Below are 22,037 nucleotides of genomic sequence, written 5' to 3' on the forward strand. Positions count from 1 at the left end.
ATTTCTGCATCTTTGTATCCCCGCCCATGGACAGTCGGATCAACAGAGGGTTATTAACAGAACAGTAATTCTAAGGGTAGGTTTGTCATTGAAAATTGTATTGTTCTAGGTCTAAACAGCATTTTGGTAAAAAATGGAACAATATGGCAACAGTTTTATTACTTTGTACGCAACAGCGTTTTGCTTTGTGAAGTTGGGCGTAACTGACAGAACGGTAGTTTCTTCCAGTTCCCCCCTCCGTTTGGCATAAACCACTATGTATGTGGTCATCCAATTTGAAATGTTGACTACAGTGTCTTTCCTTTTGCCAAATAGGTAGGAAAACTTTAACACCCATAATGCACTAGGCATGTTGCCGCCCAAGGCCACTCCCACCAGTCTGCTATGGATGTGCTTACCAGAGTCAAATACCGCCTTGCTTTAGTAGGAAGTACTTCTAAGCAAACTTGTAGTCACACAATGGTGTCATTGTGTCGATTTGTATTGTTCCTGGGTACAAGAATTCAAAGACTAAACGTTTAGCGTGAGTGAGTTACTTTCGCTTTCCAGTGAAGGATCCAGCATGTTGTAAGCAGTGGCTAAAGGCTTCATAGAATTTTAAATTGAAGAGAACACCGCAATGGCATTTAAACATATTCTTTATGTTATTTCTTTAAACGTTCATTATAAAGTATATTATTTTCGTAATAAGTATTCTTATTAAAAGTCCAAGTACTTTTCGAGGCCGCTGTATACTGTTTTAAAGTATTGCACCATGTGATGTACTGTATTGATTAAAAAAAAGGGCTATATATATATATACAGTATATATATCTCCTCTTACAGGCATTGGGACATTTTGCATCATTTAAGGTCAAAACTAATGCAAATGTTTGCATGTGAAAGGCCTCCTTGAGCAGTGCCTTCATACTGAGTACAGCTTCATTTCTTTTTATCTCCATCATGTGGGGGAGGACAGTCCTTGGCTCCATTATCTGTTAAAATACATGCTAAACACTAATATGTACAATAAGAGGGTACTAAGGCCCTGGATAGACAGATAATCTGTTATTGGAAGGTATCTTCGGCTATTTAGTGTGCTGCTTAAACTATGGGAGGTCTGGGAGTGCATTATATTGTGTCAATCTGACTGATCTGCTGGTGGAAAAGAAGGTAGATACGGATTAGACAAATCTGAATTAATCTGCTGAAAGCTCAAAAGCTTGAGATGTCTAGAGTTTTTTTTTTTTTTTTTTTGATGATGATGATGATTTATTCATTTTTAGGAGGTTTGCAGCACAAATAAAAGCGATAGACACTTGATGGACATCTGGGATTGACAAATTGGACTGACAGAACGACGGTAGCACAGAAAGGTTTTACTGATCTATACATAGACCACATGATTTGACCTCTACAGGTCATTTTGATGACAGTTGTTTGGAAGCGTTCACTGTCCTTGTTTACTGTGTCATGCCTGTGTCTACAGAACAGCTTCTTGGTTCAGTCACATTTGGGTGAATGGTGAAGATTTGTCAGTTCAGAAATGTCATGGAAAATAGATTAGTCATAAAGACAAGACGTTTTTAAGAAAACCCTGTCAAGGTAAGCATGCAATGTCAGATGTGCTCTTGCAGGCTAAGATTGGCCTTCAAAATATATGACAAAAAATCCATAACTAAAAACAAAGATTTCATTAATAACAGCATTCCACTCAAAGTCAGCCTGAATGCTTGTCATTCAGAATCTTCCTAAATTAGAAAGAATCTCTCGCATATTTTGAATGTTACGATTTGGCAGGAAACATTAGACACAAGTTTGTTTACAATCTGAAGGACTGTGGTTACACGCAGTTAGTTATAGAGAACAGTGGACAATTAATAAAAAAGAAAAAAAAAAAGAATGCACAACATGGTGTAATTTCAATGCAGGTAGATTATCTTTATATAAATTGAGATGCATTTATTAAAGGTTTCCATCCATTCTGAATTTTTGGATGTTGCATACAAATGGAGGAAGGAAACGCATGCAAAAAAAAATCCAGGTAAAAAACATACAGTATATTCATGCTTGAGGTGAAACTCAACTATGATTGAAAGCATTTCTATTTTGGGCCAATTTCTGTGAAAGTGGCCTTTTTTTTAACACAGCTGGAAATGCTGATTTTGTTTGTGAATGGATTTTTTCCCCAGGTTCAGTTTATGAAGTAAATACAGCATATAAATATCTTTTGAAATTATTGTATATACAGTATTAGAATGTGTTCTGGAAAGTTTTCATAAAGCTTCTTAGAAAATAAATAAATCCCAAACTTTATGAATACAAGTTAAGTTGTGTTTTGAAGTTGTTTTTTTAAAAAAAAGTTCACTCAGAAGGACACAAGAACAATCAAAACTTGTAATTCCTACAAAGGAAATGAGGAAATACCAGCGTGGAATGTGAGAATACTTATGAGATTACAGTTTGGATTAGTAAATGACACTTGATTCACATAAGGATCTTATTCAAAGCCCTGGAGCTAAGCTGTCTGTTGCTTAAGATTTTCCAGCTAAAAGCCCCTTCGAGATGGCATATAATGAGACTTTTAATGTCATTAGGGGATTGCTAAGGACAGACAATTACTTGCAGAAAGCATTTGAATGGAAGAGAGCATCGTGCTGCGGGCTGGGAGAGGATCCTCCTTAGCATGTCTTAGAGATGCTTACTGAAGAAGCCATTGTAATTAGTTCAAATGGTCACCAGAGAGAATTGGGGCTGAAGAGCTGCAACCCAAGGTCTTGAGTGAGAGAGAGAAGGTTAATAATTACAACAGAAGGCCCCTCCATGAACGTAAACAGTGCACTCTTTCGTAATAAGCTTGATCAAATGGTTATTATTTACATATTTGCAGTCTTCATCCTTTTTCCGTCTAAGAACCCCCAACCTGTACATAGGGGTAGCTCAGTGACCCAGAAACAATTATATTTGCTTTGTCACTGTTATTGATTTTACGTTCACTCATGCAAAACAGACTAATTAAGTAATTTAAGGTAAAAGAAGCATAACTTAATTTGGTAGACATGCAAAGATGTCAAGACACTGAATATAATTTGACCCTTTTCCAAGTAGTCTACAGTTCTACTGTAGGTTAGTTAGAGTATATTTTAATTCAAAATATACTTCCGAAATGCAAGTATGCATGTGCAGGGGCCACAATAATTTTTAAGGCACACATTGTGTAGCTTGAAATGTACTGTGCTTGTGATGTTTAAAAAAAAAATTTTTTTTATGACATTCATATATTTTTAAGAGTGGAATGGATGAAGTGTCCAAATACATTCTAGGGCCAAATACAAGTTTTTGTGTTAACACGGCTACGTTTACATGCACATGGATAAACATACAGACACGACCAAGCATTCATGAGTATTGGCTCTGTATGGTTTTACATGTCCTGGAGACTGAAACAACTTACTACAGTGATAGTGAGAAGGATCCCAGTCCAAGTTGAGTGCAGGAAACCTCCCTGTGGTGAAAGAAGGAACTTTATTTCATGCTCTTCATGAATTGTAATGCAAGGCAATGTTGGGAATGGAATACTTTACTTGCTGAATGCACTGTATATTTTTAATCCAATTTTCTATATCTGGCAGACCAAGGAAGATATGTTATAATTTTTTTGCTGGTATTCTGACTAAATGGTATATAAATTATACATAAATTGGAAATTTTTTATTATTGTAGATTTTTTTTTTTTTTTTTTACCAGTCTCCAATATTAAGTGGGCTCTTAAAAACTTGAAATTGACTTAAAATTGATCTCTGTGCTCTTGTGGTTCCATCAACCAATCAGCATTAAAGTGCTTTGACAGCCGCATAGCAACCACCAACAAGACCCTTTCAACTGTCTAGCAACCACCTAGGAACGCCTTAGCACCCTCGCAACTACCCAGATAAGTAAAACAGTCATACAGTAGTACACAATTCCCAATGTTTTTCTCAATAAATCTCACTTATTTTCTAAAATCAACAAAATGAATGATCAGCTTATGGCAGTCCTATTCCAGAGAGTAGGCCTGTACTCTTTTTCTGCATTCACAGTACTCTGTCTAGCGGATGGACGCATTTGGTGCATGCGCACTACTTTGTGGTCCTTTCGTGAATGTGCAGATCACACAAGTCCGCGCAGACACAAAAATCTGCCTGCACACGAATGGAATAAATGGACATTAGCGGACTATACTGATAACGAAAATGATTAAATGATTAAACATTTGTTTTGGATTGATCTATTTTTAGAGTTTACAATAAAAAAAAATGCTGTTTTGTAATAGACAATTTTGTGACTGGTAGGATTCAGTTTACGGCACTACTCATCCATTTCTATGGTATCTGCAAACAGTAACTGAATGTAGCTCTGACAGAAATGCAATAACCTTATAGCTGTAATGTGATTGGTTATCAAGTCACAGGTGATCCAAGTTGGCCGTTATGCTTTCTCCAATGGTAGAGCCGCGGATAATAATCCCAATAAGATTACCATACTTTCAGCTTTACAGTCTCAATCAGCTCCCTAGCTCAGTAGTCTGGGCACTGATCAAGGATTCTGCCATTTTAAGGGTTGTCTCAATTGCAAAATAGCCTACTTCCAGTGCACTGAAAGGTTCGCTCCCTAAGGCCTTGTCCACACGGACACGGGTATTTTTATAACCGGAGTTTTTCCTACAGCGTTTTAAAAAAAAATCCCGTCCACACATGCTCGGTCTCAGTCTACATGAAAACGCAAAAACACGCTATCAAGCGCAATCAAGAGCATGCCACGCCAGCAGGCGGTGATATAACCCTTAACCGTAAAGCCACGTTGGCCAATCAGAAGCACAAATCTGACGTCAAACACAGCGGATAACGGCGCACACTCTGATGTCGCAAGGCAAAACCCCCGGTTTCACTGTCTACACGACAACACTGTAACCAGCGTTTCTGAAAATCCTCACCCTGGCAGGGGTTTTCAAAAATGTTCGGTTTCAGTGCGTTTACGTGTGGACGAACGGCCGAACCGCGTAAAAAAAAGTCACGTGTCCGTGTGGACAGGGCCCAAAAAGTCCCACAATGCACTGTGAAAACCTGGAAGGAAAGTCTGAAGCATGAAACACAAATCACTTGAGCCACCATAAATAATGACACGCACACAATAGATGTTGAAAAAAAAAAAAAAAAAATTTAATTATACTCACTAAAAATTTCAACCCAAATTTGGGTCAAATATGGACAAACCCAACCGTTGGGTTAAATCTTTAATTAACATTTTAACCCAATGGTTGGGTTTGTCCATATTTGACCCAAATAAATGTAAAAATATATATTGCTAGACTGGTACTGAACATATAATTTATTGCAGATATAATTGTAATTTATAAAAAAAGTTATAGATATAACAATCAAAGTATTTATCAAAATGTACTCTTATAAAACATGAAAAAAATAAATGTCAGAAAAATATAATTTCTGCTGTTATTCAGAAATACCAATAGTGACATTGCAAGGATGTGTCCCAATGTGTAGTGAGCCAGGGTCCCTACTCTCTTTGCCATTGCTGAATTTGAGTACACAATACTTGGGATATAAGGAGCTGATTGCGACACACCCAGTTTAGTTCCAATTTTACTCTAACACACCTGCTTGTAATTTTCAAGTGAACCCAAAGATTTTTGACTAGTTCATTCAGGTGGTTGATTACAGCTGGAACAAAATTTAGCAGTTTGATTTCCAGGAGCCGGGACTGACACACCTTTCACATGATTTGTTCCATCAAATGCCTTGTCTTGGCTTGCCAACAGCATTACACTGCTTTACTGCCCCTATAAAAATGATTTACGGGGAAATTGAGATAATTAGAACCGAATTGAGGTGACAGAAGCTCTTACGGGGCATCTGGTTATTATGCTGGGAAAGAAATGAGTTTGTTAATTTGTAAAGGACAAGAGTAATTAAGGCGCTAGGACTGACGCAGTTACTTAACTGAAGTTAATGGGGGAGGGACCAAGTAAATGCAAAACCTCACGCCTCGCTCCTCTGCAGTGTAGATCAGAGATGATAGGGCATGACTGAGCATACGCTAAGTTGTTTTTGAACACTAAGGCATGGCTAAGAACGTGACCACTGCCCCTAGTCACTTTGAGAATGATCTTGGTATGACAAACTAAAGGCTGTTATTATGAGTCTCTGAAATACCTGATTCTGATTGGTCAGTCGTGGTCCCTTTTTTTTTCTTCTTCTATAATTACCCCTAACTGGATCTCTATGGTTTCATTTACACTGTTTACACAAAACACTTTTACTATAGTGCATGACTTTTAAACTGAAACATTTCAACTTTTCCATCACATAACCAGCTCCATATGGCAATTCTGATGTAGTAAACTTGCTTGTTAGCTCACCTGGTACAGTACAGCACTTGCAATGTGGAGTGCTTGGTTACGAGTCCCATCAAAGACAAATCACAATAAAACAGAAGTGAGCTAAAATGCTTCAGGAAATGCATTTTTATCTCATTTTCTTTTATTGGCCCTATCAGTTAGGTTTAGAATATGATTTAGTGTAGGTGGTACAGTTGTGGTCAGAATTAATGGCATTGGCACCCCTGGTAAATATGATCACAAATGGCTGTAAAAAATAAATCTGCATTGATTATCGTTTTGATCTTTCATTCAAAAAATTAGCAAAAAGCGATCCTTTCATTGAAGTAAAAGAATTGAAAGTGGGGGGTAATAATGCTTTTCTCCAAAACACGCTGGCCATAATTATTGGCACCCTTTTATTAAATACTTTTTGCAACCTCCTTTTGCCAAGATACCAGCTCTGAATTTTCTCCTATAATGCCTGATGAGTTTGGAGAACACCTGACAAGAGATCAGAGACCATTCCTCCATACAGAATCACTCCAGATCCTTCAGATTCACAAGTTCATGTTGGTGCTTCTTCTCTTCAGTTCACCCCACTCATTTTCTATGGGGTTCAGTTTTTGGGGACTGGGACGGTCATGGCAGAAGCTTCATTTTGTGCTCAGTTACCCATTTTTGTGTTGATTTTGATGTTTGTTTTGAACCGTTGTCCTGATGGAAGATCCAACCACGGCCCATTATAAGATTTCTAGCAGAGGCAGTCAGGTTTAGATTTTTTTTTATCTGTTGGTATTTGCTAGAATCCATAATACCATGTATCCGAACAAGATGTCCAGACCCACACATCTGGTGGGTTTTCTGCCAAAAAGCCCTTTTTTTTTTGTTTCATCTGACCATAGAATCCGGTCCCTTTTGAAGTTCCAGTCATGTCTGACAACTGAATATGCTGGAGTTTATTTTTGGAGGAGCGAGGAGGATTTTTCTTGAAACCATGTGGTGATGTTGGGTTGTTTAGGCTTCCTGACCCCCAAGACTCAAGTAATCTCTGCAATTCTCCATCTGTGATCCTTGGAAAGTCTTTGGCCACTCAAACTCTCCTCCTCACCGTGCATTAAGACAATATAGACACACGTCCTCTTCCTGGCAGATTCGTAACATCTTTAGTTGATTGGAACTTCTTAATTATTGCCCTGATGGTCAAAATGGGGATTTTCAATTATTTAGCTCTTTTCTTACAGCCACTTTCTATTTTGTGATGCTCAACAATCTTTTGATGCACATCAGAACTACATTCTTTGGTTTTACTCATTGTGATGGATGATTAAGGGTATTTAGCTTGTGTTTCCTCATATTTAAACTCCTGTGATAAGTCATAGCTAGACAATTTCATGTTCGTCACTAAAAAAAGGTAAATATTAATGGGAATATACTTCAGAGATATTTTACTCGTAAAAAATTCTAGGGGTGCCAATAATTGTGGCCAACGTGTTTTGGAGAAAAACATTTATTTCATAATGTGACCCCCCACCCCCCACACACATGTACACACTTTCAATTCTTTAACTTTTTACTTCTTTTTTTTTTAAACACGATTCATCAGCATTAACCTTTAAGCGCCACTCACAGTACATTTAATTTACGAACTGCAGCAATACAACCAGTGTAATAAAAACATTGCCAGATTCACACTCATCTGTTTCAGATAAATCTGACTGAGCATGTTTTTAGCACCGCTCACTGGAAATTTCACTTTGAAAAATGTCATGAAACGTGCAAGAAGCAATGTAATGCAGTTTTGCAGGAGTGTCGCCAGCAGGCACATTTTCCCAATGAGTCTGGGTTGGTATATGGCAAGCATAAAACTTTTGATGGATATATATAAATTAATATTGTAATGACTGTTTTTTCTGTGGAATAGGAAGTTGTAAAATAACCATGTCGGAATCGTGAGCACTCTTTTTGGATTTCTAACTGGCTGACTATACATTATCCCTCATTTAACCAAAACACTCGCTACAGTTTTTAGCACAGATTCAGCTGACTGGAAAAGGTCGTTTTGATATGCTTTTGATCATAATTAATGATAAATATGTGATGTTTTATGCCTGAATGCTAGCTGGTATCACAGTGCAGCTGTAAACAAGTATTATACTTGATGGGTGAGAAGAAAAGGTCTCTTTATGAAGCAAAGAGTTGTTGGTTTGTGTCGTAGATGCTTGTATTGTCTCACAGGGGAGTCTCAGTCTCCTACCCGATGGCCATGGCCTTTGTGGCTCTGACATCCCTCATATCTTTTATTTACTTGTTGTTCATTGAGGACCTCCTTCAGGCGTTCAGCGCCCTCAGGCTTGCTGCAGGCGATCAGCACAGACAGGTCACTACAGCTGGGGCCGTACCATCACACCTTCTCCTCCCCCAGCTGCTCCAAGAGCACTCATTCACATTGTACGTAAATACGCTCTTCATTTAACAAGATGTAATATCCCACATTAAATCACATCATAGCTAATCACTGTGAAATACAAGTACCACTTTTCCACTATAATGAGGTTGGTGCCGGAGCTGGTGCTATGCTGGGATGTCTGAAACTCTTTTAGTCTTCGGCAGACGTATGATGACGTAACTGGCTGTTATTACAGGAAACTGGCCACAAACCAAACAACATGGCTGTCTTTGTTGACTAGTCTTAGTTTTGAGAACATACTTTAACATCAAAAGTGTCTTTGTACCGTCACATGCTGGCTTTGGCATAATGGTATAAGAATAAAAACAGTATAAGAAACGGTATATAAGTATATAAATGATTTAATTGAAATTAACCGTAATCAATTCACACATTACATTTGTGAATAAAATCATTTTATTTCAGCCAGGATAAATAAATGTGGAATCAATGGAACAAGAAGTACTGTAGGAAGATCTAAAACAGCAAAAATGTTTACTGTATAATTAATGAGTCATTTATTCAGACAAAGATTTTGAATGCAATATATATAGAATGCGACTAATGCTGCCTTCATGTGCTATCGGAAATTTCCTACTTCCCACTTCTGAAATCGTGATTACGAGTGCTTTGTTGTCAGAAAGAACAGGAATCATTGAGGAAACCAGGTCTATTTTTGCCTATTGTTGAGAAAATCTTATTAAAGGAATAGTTCACTTATAAATGAAAATTTTGTCTTCATTTACTCACCCTCAAGTTGTTTCAAACCTCAGTATGTAAGGCAATGGGGTCCATCAACTGTCTGGTTACGACATTCTTCAAAATGTCTTCCTTTGTGTTCAGCAGAAGAAAGAAATTCATACAGGTTTAAAACAACTTGAGGGTGAGTAAATGATGACAGAATTTTAATTTTTAAGTGAGCTATTCCTTTAAAGTCAAAATGATATTTAGCATCCCATTTATTGACAACAATATAAACATTCACCATGCTATCTAGATAGCTTGCTGACAATTCTGGAATTTCTGTCAAATACAGGCTATTTTCGCTGCACAATACACTTCAAATGATTATTCATATATGTAAATATTACTTTATTATAAGACAAGGAGATGTAGCTGTTGTGAAAAAAATAATAAAGAATACCATGGCGGCAATCGTTCTTAGCTAAAGTTTGTGCCATGCTCAACTCTGGGACTTGGGTATCAAAACAATTCTGAGCCTCCCAGTGGTAAATATGACTTGAGAGTGTGTTCATGTCCAATGTTTAACTATAGGAAACTAATATTTAAGATAATTCCAATAGCATGTGAAGGCAACATTAAGTGTACTTAAGTTTTGATGCGAACGCACAGCCTTTAAAAGTATACTCCATCTGATAGCGTTCATGAACACAGGCGTTCGACACGTGCGCTCTAAAAAGTTTCATCCTTTTCCAGATTCTGCATTATTTCTCTTCAGAATTGATGACCAATAAAATCTGTACCCTTTCACACAGGCACTCGTCCAAGGCAGTTGTTTTTGTGATCTCCAGTAGTTTGTTGTTGGCCTAACCAGCCAAATTTTGACCTTGCCATGCTCTTGTTTGTTCATTGTGAAGTTACTTTATTCTGGTATGGAACCAGCAGGTTTAAGGGGCCCATGCTGATTTTTCTAGAACCATATTTTCTTCATTGGAAACATTAGATTGAGCCCTGGCTCCAGCATTGTCTCTTTGGAACAATAGGGGCAAAAGGTGAGAACCTTGGTGATAAATACAGACCACTCTCCTCTGTTTGTCGAATCCTTTCAGCTCATTCATCTTTGAGTCAGTGTTGGACCATCATTTCTAGTTGCTAGAGTGTGAACTACTACTTCTGGTAAAGCTCTGTTTGTCCTGTGCTTGATAGATTTCCTGTAGAAATACTGGTTGGGTTGTGTTTAGTGAAGCCTGCAATTCCTTTACAAGCAGCTGCATCCTTTCTTGAGATGTGGCTGCTGTTTCAGGGTGTGTGCTGTCAGGTCATTGACAATGAGGACAAAACTCCCCCGTGATTAAAAAACAGCAGTTAAGCTTGGGATGCTGCCAACACGAAAGGTTCAGTCCAACTGCTGAAAACTATTTCCATGAGACATTTCTGTTATCCGTTTGCTTTAGCAGGTTGTCGTGCCATCAGCTTAGCCCAGCTATGCTATTACAGCAAACAAATAAATAATGGTTTCTTGGTGTTTTTGTTGGATGATAAAACATATTTTCTCAGCATTCTATCCTTTTATCTCCTATCTTTATTTTTGTCACATATGATGCAACCTTTGCAAGTCTTTTTTTTTTGTCTTAAACATTTACTGTCTTAGAGAGCAACAGTGAAAAGTTATGACCTTGATGATCGGGAAAGAATAAAAATGTCTCTTTCCTACCTGAGATTCTTCCTATTTTCTCAGAAAGAGTGATTCTGCTTGATTCTCTGAGTAGTGTATGTGTACAAAGCCACAATAATGCTGTAAAATAATGCTTAAACAATCTACAAACTTTTCGTGACCAAAAACTGGACACCAAAAAAACATTGTATGAAAGTATTTTTTACAGTCTTTGGAATTGTTAACTTAACCCTCTGGGGTCGGAAATCGCGCCGGCGCGATTGTCTCGCTTTTTTTCTTATCATTGCAAAAGACACTCAAATAACTCCGTCGATTTTTGTCATACAGGCAAGTGTTATACATCATTCGATCCTGTTAAGTTTCTATTTTTTTAAAACAAAGTGTTGTGCTTTTCGACAAATAAAGAAAAATAAACATGATGCACGTTCTGCCTTCTCTCTGTCAGTGAAGTCCATTCTGGAACACGTCCGAAAAATAACTTTAGCTCTGCAAATACTCAGTCAAACAGGTATACAGGCACACAGGCATGAAGCCTGAATTATCTTCTTTTAAATGAAGTAATTTATATAAAAAACAAATTTTCTCATTTTATGTAATCTGTACGAAAAGAGAGAGATGATAGTCGTTCTCGTCTCAGGTCATTAAAGTTAATTTGACCACGCCCACGGAGCGCGCGGTCTATTCAAACACAAATGCTCTGAGGCGATCCACGCCCACATCAGCTGGATAACCCACCGAAAGAGACTCATATTTACGACGCTGTGAGGAATAATACTATCTTAATAATAATCCTGGAAAAAATTACCTCAGAAGTGCAGGTAGTTTAATTTTGAGGAGCAACGGATCCAGCTGAGGAATAGGTACATTCTTTATTTTCAAGTGCTTTGTTCTAATCGCGATATGAAATAGTGTCTGTAAACAAAAAGACTGTTTGAATATGAATCGCATTTTTGTGTGTGAATGAATGAACAGCTTTTACCTAACTATATTCCAAAACTGTAAATATTGTATAAAATATTTTTGTATAAGCAACGTATTAAACTGCAAATTAACATTTATATGCCCTAATCATAAAAACGATGTGTTACATATGAAAGACAAGATGTCGTTTTTACTGTAAAATATTGCCACATCAAATAAGCTTGTTTGCTAAGATGTTATTATAGTGTTTGTTCGATTGTAGGCTATATTCAAACGAATTAATCCGCAACTGTGAAATATGTATGATAAAATGTATACTTTAGTTTATACAAAGAAAGATTACATTTGAAATATAGTTAAAATTTTAATTGTTGTTGTAATTGTAACCTTTTTATTAAAATAGCAAAAATATATGTACATATAAATAAATCTTAGGTAAATCTTAAAAGCTCAATATAAGCCTCCTCTTTAAATTATTTGTATTGTGTTTTATTAGTGACACATTTGGGATATATTCCCAAACTTTCTGTAAATACAGTATGAGAATTAACTGCACAATTACTAGAAATGTTTACATTTGATATTATACAATTTGCAAGCACAATTTGAAAAATAAATAAATAATTGGAACTGTGAACCAATTTTGTATTATGTATTATATAGGCCTATATATATATATATATATTGTCATTGCATTCCTGTGGCTCAGTGACACACCTGAATGAAAGGCTCATTAGTATGGAGCTCCATTATGCGCTCATTATGCGGGCCCATTGTCTTCTCAGGTGTGAATCACAGCAGTTTTAAACCAAATTTAAACCAATCTATTGTTTTATGTGAATAAGACAGGGTGATTTTCAGATCATTTTGAAGAAAAAACTCTAGGCGACAACATCCATTAGTCAAAAGTCTTGTGGACACATATTTAGTATGTGTTTTGTGGCCTTATTTCAGAAACTTTAAGTTTTAGTTTTTTCAATAACCACGCATAAACAATATTCTCTCAAAAATACAAACATGTACATACATGTTGCTCACATATTATGGTAGCCCTGTTTGTGCTAAATAGAGTGTAATTACACCTTTGCCAGTAATTTGTTTATAAGCAACTGAAAAAAGCACAAATGTCAGAGTATGTCAAAACATATCAAGGACCCCAAAAACACCTTAGACCCCAGAGGGTTAAAGATCCAATGAAGTCGCTAAAGAAGAGCAAGTGAATCCTTTAGTTTACCATGGTTTGCTACCAGAGGTGTAAAGTCCAGGGGTCAGAAAGTAAAAGTCCTGCCATATGTTTTTTCCACCCATGAACTCAGCCAGCTGATTTCACTAAATAGTTCTATCTCCTGGCTGAAAAACTGTGCTAATTAGCAAATCCAGATGATTGGAACAAAATACTGAGGAGGACTTTTACTTTCCAAACCTAGAATTCAGACCTCTGTTTGCTTCTTACTATTGCTAGGGGGGGGTCAAGGTTTTGTTGGTTAGAACGGGCCAGTTAGCCCCTGCTGGTGGATACTTTAACTACACCTTAATGCTGTTTTTCAACTTTCTATTCAGCAAACAATCTTTAAAAAATGACAGTTTTCATAAAAATATTAAGCAGAACAACTGTTTTCAACATTGATATTAATAAGGCAAGTTTTTTGAGCAGCAAATCAGCATATTGGGATGATTTCTGAAGGATCGTGTGACTGAATACTGGGGTAATGGCTGCTTAAAATTTAGCTTTACCATCACAGAAATAATATTTTTAAATGTAAATAGAAAAGTTTAAATTGTAATATTTCACCATATTACTGTTTTTACTGTATGTTAGATCAAATAAATGTAGCCTTGGTGAGTACAAGAGACTTCCTTCAGAAACAAAAAATCGTACAGACCCCAAACTTAGTATAGAGTACAGTATGTGTATATATAATGTTTTTTTTTTTTTTTTTTTTTTTGAAAAGCCTGGCTTGGGTCATGTCACAATTGTTTCCACTCTGCTTGAAAGGCAAAACATAATTAATAATCATAAAAAATAATAATGTAGTTTTTCCGAGACATTGTCAGAGTTGGGATGTACAGATTTTTCCATAGAGAACAAAATGATAGGATCTTATTTTACACAGAGACCTCTGACACTCATCAAAAAACAAAAAGGGAAATCATAACTAGGACAAAGACTCATGCTATCAGCACTAAGTGATTCATGCCAAGCCAATTATTTTAAATGGAGACTTCATTAAGACATTAATTGAAGAGTGCCCTGATATGTCATGTTGCTATTGAATGTTTTGTTAGAACTGAACATTTAGCAGAATTATGTTCTACAATTTAATTATTCCAGTAGGTGCACAGCATTTATATAGTCAGGTTGCTCTTCAGGAAACAGCTGCACATGGGCATTAGTTTAAAATCATTCAGTAACTTTTAAGCCACGGTCACATTAGATTTTGAGCATGCGATATTCCTTCGGACACTGCACCGATCGAGATATGACGTCACGCTCCGTGGCACATTTAACAATACATTTTTATATATACAATCTTCTCTATTTTCCTGCAACACTGCAAACCTGCAGCTTTAAAGTGTGTGTTATTTTGGCTAAGAGGTCATGCTGTGACGCATTATTCATCTATTTGTTACGCATCTTTTTCATGATACAAATTCAGTTCACCAATCTTGATCACTGGAATGCAGCAAAATGCAGAACTTTACATTAGCTTCTGGTCTTCTGCATTTGCAATGTTATGAATGGAAGTCGATGCATCAAAACTGTAGTGTGACCACCCTTGTAGTTTTATTTTTATATAGGCCTAGTCGATTGATTATAGAGTTGTATTAGGTAAAGAAAAACAAAAAAACAAAGGGCTCTGGCCACAGGAGGGGCGGCCCCCAAACTCTACCTATGACTTCAGAGTCCAGTACAACCTGTGAAATGATTCAATGGCATAGAGTTAGTTGAATCAAAATAGTTGGATAATTGTGCCTAAAAGTATATGAAGGTCAGTCTACTTTCAAACACCAATAGCCTGTCAAAGACTGTCAAAACACAACTACATCTGACCAGGCAGTTAACCTTTTCCTTCAAGAGTCATTCAACTCTGTAAAACTCTCCCTTAAAATCACCTCATACATCTGCAGTTTCCTTTCAACAATGTTCCTTAGACCATGTACAACCTCAGAATGTAAATAGACAAATAAGCGCCGTCCAATATCACAGGGTTTGTCAGCACCCTAGTATAAATATGATGTACGATCCAAGCAATAGATGTGACCTTGTCAAAGGCAGCACCTAAAATGTTGATGAATGAAAGGAGAGGGGGATAAGGTAAAGTAAGCAGGTGATGGGAGGGTGACAGTGATTGAGAACGCTCTCAGAAAATGCTGCTGTTTGGGGTGACAGGTGTTCGAGAGATCCCTCAGACGCGTAGGTTCCAGCGTGGAGAGGAGCTATCGGAGGCATTTAGCAGGGAAGACGCCAGATTCCTCCAACGGTCATTAAATGGGAGAGAGGCAGTCGGAGCGCAAGGTATCCGTAAGGTATGTAAGGCCTAATAGGACATTTCCAAGTCTTTAGATAGCTCTGATAGTTGGGAGCCACCCAACCTAAAGTTAATAACTAGTTATAAGATATTTTTTTATTTTTACATCTACTATGTATATCACATAAATGTGACATGGTGACAACTTGTCATGGTGTTGTCACATACATCAGGTGAAATCTGTGCTGACTTCTAACAAGTTCTCACAAGAGATGTATTGGGGGGTGGGGGGGTTCTACCACTATATTACCCTCATAAGGTTTGCTGTCTCACACCAAGATGCAACCTCATACAAGGACTCTGGAAATATCCGTCACATGGAATGAGCAGCCTGGCATGCGCTGGAAATAAATCATTTAGCTTGTATAAACTATCAGCGGGTTGGGAAGTTTATGAACTTTGAGGTGCATTGGGTCATTAATCATAACTGAGGCTGAGGACTTAAGAGGAGATTCCCCCACCCACTTCACCCTCTCTCGCTCCCTCTTTCTTCTTCTTCTACTCCTCATCCTCCCCGTAATGTACAGCCCACACTCCTTTGACAGCAGATTTTAAAAAATGATGTCAAAAGGTGATAATTCAGGGAGAGAATGAGGTTGGAATAGATGGATTAGCCTGGTATCTAGAGGTTGGATGTCAACCCCCGGCGTTCTGCTTTTCTTTACCCTCTCTACACCTGTAATGGTGTGAGCGCAAGTAAATGGGGGTCAGTTTGAAAAGCTCTTAGCCCATGACAGAAAACTTTCACTTCCTTTCCACTAGCTGAACAATGGAGCTAATAGAAACCAGAGTTATGTTTGATCGTCAGTCGTGGTGCAGTAAACACAAGGGCTTCGTTAGAAACAGGTTCAGCAGGTTTACTAATGTGCAACCAAACACCAGTTAGGACATGTGAAAGTTGTTATATTTCCAATATCAATGAAGAATTGTTTGCTCGGGGATGTTTTATTTTACGTTTCTATCAATTAGGCCTACTTTCAGATGAATAAAATAATAAATATGAAATAACTGGACATTTAGCAAGCAGTGATTGGCTAGATGCAAATCTTTACTTCATTGTATACATTTATATTTAAGTAAATACATTTAAATATGTTTCACAGTGTTTATATTATAATACCATAATTGATTTTTGAGATTTCCCACTCTTATCATTTTTAAAACATTAAGAGGATAAATACAGCATGTGACAAGCACATGCTGCAAATCTGTTCTGGTTGAGAACCTTAAGTTTTCTGGATTTTCTTTGTTAAACCAACCTAAGCTGGTTTGCTGGTTTGTTGGCTGGTTTTAGAGAGGTTTGGGCATTTTGCGATCTGCCCAACTAAACTAGTGAAGAAATTTGGCCAGGCCTTGGGACAGTTAAAACCATTTTATACCAGTGCATCAATTTAGTGTAGTTTAACAAGAGAATTTTTAACAGGGACTGTCTCTTTATCACTCCAATAACAGGCGATGTTTGAAATCTTTAACATGTAACCTTTTAGACACTGAAACACAGCTACGCAGCTTGAAAGTGTTTTTTTTTTTTTTTTGCATTATGCACATTTGCCACCGCAGTTTGGGGTTAGCATCTCAAAAACTAATGCTAACCTGCTTTCAATGCATATTCCTTTACCCACGGTTAAAATGGCCCTTAACCCAGGGTTTAAAAGATGTTCAGCCAGGATTAAAAGACTGCATATGCATATATGCAAGACTTTAATGCATACAGTAAGCTGTTTTATTTGCATGTCTGATTTTTATTCAAAATATTTGAATATTTTGTCACATATTTGTCAGATTCAGAGAAGTCAACATATCTGAGCTCATACTGAAACTTGAGAAAGACAATGAGGTCAGTGTTCACACAAAAATCTTCATGCCATTGGGACAATTGGAGAGCTTTAATTAAATATGCTGCATAGTCTGGGTTCAAAGATCCCTGGCTCCTTGGTGAAGGCAGTCCATCTGTCCAGCGATCCCTCCAATTCCCACCCACCACCTTTAATTAGCGGTGGATACCCGCGCCTCTTGCTAGCTGATCCCCTCGCACGCGCAGAGAAAAGTGAAAGAGTGAAGGAATCCATCTGTCTTCTGCCTATGGTGAAGAATCACAGATTAACACACTTCTGTCCATTGAATACTGGGAATTCCTCTCCTCGGGTGTGAGCCAGAGGATCTGCAGCTGTTTCGGCTATTAATAAATGTGGTGTGTGCACGCGCGTGTCTCTGTGTGTATGTTTGGATAGTGTAACTGCCAACGCGTGGCCTTGAGTGTAAGTCCAATCATTAGCAGAGCCTTGAGAAATTGAGTTGAGAGCAGAAGAGTGTAAACTGCTCTGAGCCGTAATCCTTCTTTTAAACGGGGCCTGTGATCTCCAGTAATCACTCCTCCTCTTCATCCTTATCCCACTTGATCATGATGTTCTAAACCTCCAAAAGAAATGAGGAAGAATGAACTCACACCTATAAGACTCAAACACGCTGTCAAGCTTGTGGGTATAAAGAGAATTTCCGATAACTGTGCCTGTTGAGGATGTTGAATCCGAGTGCTTCAGCCTGATTACATTCAATATGTTTGGCACTGATTGGTTTAGGCAATTAGCAATGATGTATTAGCAACCAATGCTTGCAGGTTTCTGTGTACACTTCCAGCTCATCCCCCATCAGAGGACCTCAAAGAAAATTGAACTGTTAATACAGTGATTTATATTCCTTTTAATCTACATTTATATATATATATATATATAACTTTGTTTTGTTGAAATACTTTCTCCTATCCAAGCTTAAGATGTAGAGACCTAAAAGTAAAAAATATTTAGGTTGATTTTCTTTTCAAAAAAAGTGTAAACACTGTGGCGGTTTCAAAACATTTCTCTGTTTGTTTGAATATCCTGACCAACCAATGGCTTGAGTATAGGGCATGGATATCTGTTTCTCTGACCAATGAAGGACAAGGTTTGAAAATCTGAAAATGTTGCCATAAATTAAATTGCTAGTAGAGATTTTGCAACTGGAAAGATGCTGAAGTGGTTTTTGTGCAGATTTTCACAAGGACAGTAGTTAACAGTGTTGTGTTCTTGAGACCCATTTAGTAGACTACCTTTCTGAGAAGGCACCAAATCCCAGGCATGTTGTTAATAAGCAGGCTCTTTAGCAGTGGAATGTCACATTCAAAACCATTTTTGAAACATTTCTCTTACAGTACCATTTCTTTCAAACTTTCAAACTCAAACCTTCTTTCAGCTTTGTTCAATGCATAGCAGGGTCCATAGTTCATTTGCATGTGTGCCATTTCTTTTCTGATAATATAATATTTCTACAAGGAAAATGGTTCAAATAAAAAATTAATCCACATAGAATTTTCTTTGGTGTGTATGAAAAGCCAAGAAATTGCCTATAATGAAAAAAAAAAAACACTGATCCAACTAGTCTGAATAAAGAAAAGGCCTTCTTTCTTTGTGACATTGTATATGCTTCCAACATCTGGAAAGGTTTAAGAGAGGATTGTCAGGCATGGACAATCTCAAGGATTTAAGTCCATCTCCAGAGACCCTGATGTGCTTATTTCCACCATATATGACCCACAAAGTGATCAACTCATGTTATCCGTTGCTAAATTTTTCTGTTTTCTAGAGACATAAGATGACTAAATGGCTCAACGGGAAAAATACAAAAGAACACCGGAGAACTAGATATAGATGAATAGATTGATGGATGAATGGTTGGATAGAAAGACAGACAAACAGACTTAATTTCCCAAAAGGTAATTCAACTTCCTGCGGGGTGTAACCCATTCAATTTTATTCGGAATTTTCCCAAACCCTGGTTTACATAAACTTAAACTTAATGCTGGAAAGAGTCAGTATAAATATATTTACACACAATCACAATTGCTGGACATGATATATCACACTCTCAAATGCTGATTATCAATTCATGCCACAGTGACTGATTGATATGACAGATAACCACAATCATAGTAGTCATATCAATATGCCCAAAATGACATCACAATCTCCATCAAATACATTTTACCCCCAATACAAATGCTAGCACATGTCACTTGTAGGGAGGCTCCCAAATCGTAACAGGGATGCTGGAAATTCATCCATGGCTTCCAGTGCTTGATTAGAGATATTTTGTCAAAGTCTGTGCTTAATGCAAAATATTATGTGCAGGACCATATTATACTGTATGAACAGTGTGGAGACCAAATCCTATAAATAATTAGTGTTTTTGAGGAGGGGTAGGGGTCTATTATTTTATAACATGACGGTAATATTTTACAGTATGTCTTTGGAAATGTTATTTAGCCAAATCAACACATATCTTTAAGTTGCATTATGTATGTATTAATATTACTAAGTATACCCTAACTAACAAATCTACTGTGAACATGAAAGAAGTTTCATAAGAATGTTGTATGTTTCCTGTGGCCTTTCAGTAAAGGTCATTAACAGATAATGTGTGGTGCGATCCTCAGACAATGTTAAAATAGAATGCTGTAATGCTCTTAAAATAGAACAGAATTAAAAAACATTATGAGGTGGCTTTTGCAGCGGGGAAAAAAAGCCCTCATGCCAGCTGAATGCAAAGCATGGAACAGACTATTCTTTTAGGCCCATCGTATATCACAGCGACTATCAAAGAAAGGTCACCCGTGTCTCGCACCTACAAAACACTCTTGCTTCTACAACTGAAGGGTAAAGAAGAGGCCTACTTGCTCAGGAAATTTCAAACCATTGTACCTAAAGAAGAAAGAACCCTTTGAATGAATGCAGATTCCTTTCAAAGCAAAAGAAGGTGTCTTCGGATTTTTGTTCACGCCATCTTGTGTCCAACACAATTCCCTTTTCTTCAGATACTCAAGTGTTCTATTGTAGGGAGCTCTCATTCGCTTATCATCAGAGCGCATATGGAAACTAACACCCAAGAGCGGACACACGCGTACGCACACGCACATTCACACCTTGCAGAGCATCATTCAGATGCACTTCCCCAAAAAGTGAATGTCCAACACACACACAGACACACAAACTCATGGGCAAACATTTCCATGGCTGTCAGCAGGGACAAACATGTCGAGGGCTATAAAATTTACATATATGCTAAACACTTGAGTGGCAAATGCAATGTGCTAATACTGAGCTGATGAGATAAAGCAAAGGTGGAACTGACACAAGCCCCCTCTCAGCGCAAGTCAAAGTCAAACCCTCTCTCTCTCTCAGCTCCTCCACTCGTTTGTCTGGCCGGATTAGCGCTAGTGTATTTACACGGGCATCTCTCACTCACTCTCCCCATTTCCCTTTCTTTCTCTCGCCCTCTATCTTTCTCCCTCGCTCCCGTTCCCTCTGAAACAGATGCGGCCATTGATTAATGGGCTGATGGTGGTTAAAAAGTCGAAAATGTCAGCGAGTATCTTCTCCAGCAGTGTCACTCTCCTCTGCAACAGAACAATGCTTCTAACTGAGGAGCGGGGCCACGTGCCAAGTATTCCTCACAATGGGAGGTCATGTGCCCGCTCCCCTACTGCAAGTAGGCAGATATGTATACATCTACATAAGGACAAACTTAGAGGTTGGGGGGTGGTTGTTGGGAGGGAGCGCCTGCGCCAGTTGAGGGGTTGGGAGTGTGCTGTGGCTCGATACGGGCTAATAATAGGGCGTCACATGGGTACGTCAAGTCAGTTCGGACAAGTCCTTGCTGGCAGAGGTTAATCAAAGTGCTTAGAATTAAGGACCTTTTTGTCGCACTGTTGCTCGCTAACGCTTCCAGTCCAGAACAAGGCTTAGGGGCAATGCACATGTGATGGGAATGACATCGACAATCTGAGGCCCAACGCCCCCGAAATAACCTTCAGATTTCAATACCATCGATCAGGGGGAGGAATGAGTGCCTTCTGCCCGCATACTCCACCAGGACTAATTAAAGAATAGACAGCTAATCGCATGAACAGCGTGTACGGGGTAACACGACAACACTAACTTCCCTCTGCTACCGCCCCAGAGCAATCAGAAGGAAGTTTGAGGTCGGAAGTTGTTGGTGTTTTTTCCCCACTCGGTGCACTCTGGGTGCGGGACAGTCCGATGAGATGAGGCCATCGCCGGCAGAAAGATTCAATAGATCTTTTTTAATTGCACATCGCATTAGTCTGCATGGCTTGAGAAAAGGGAGGCCATCAGATCGGGTGGGACTGGATAGTTTGAAAGATATTCGATTCAAAGTTGGAGACATCAAGTTGATGGTGCTGAGAACTGCGTTAACGCTCTAGATAATGTCGCTTTAAAATAGCTATTTTTGTGTTGTTAGCATAAATGCTGCTTGTGTGTATGTGTGTGTGTGAGAACAGAAGTTTGAGCATTAGTGAGTTAAATGTGTGTGTCATTTGACCTTGGTCACTGCTAGAGAGGCCTAGTTTCTTGCCAAACTAATCAATAAGCCAAA

General features: G+C 38.0%; 1 long non-coding RNA gene across 1 annotated transcript in view; it reads left to right on the forward strand.

The window, feature by feature from the left end:
* Window positions 1-1,503: 1,503 nt before the first annotated feature.
* The window catches only part of LOC130100770 (uncharacterized), a 36,859-nt gene continuing 16,325 nt past the window's right edge, over window positions 1,504-22,037 (forward strand). Inside the window, exon 1 of the long non-coding RNA XR_008808924.1 lies at window positions 1,504-1,584. This is a non-coding gene — a long non-coding RNA (uncharacterized LOC130100770). The remainder of the gene's footprint in view (window positions 1,585-22,037) is intronic.

Source organism: Rhinichthys klamathensis, unplaced genomic scaffold, assembly GCF_029890125.1.
Source record: "Rhinichthys klamathensis goyatoka isolate OS25496 unplaced genomic scaffold, OSU_Roscu_1.1 h1tg000247l_1, whole genome shotgun sequence".
In the NCBI taxonomy this organism is placed as follows: domain Eukaryota; kingdom Metazoa; phylum Chordata; class Actinopteri; order Cypriniformes; family Leuciscidae; genus Rhinichthys; species Rhinichthys klamathensis.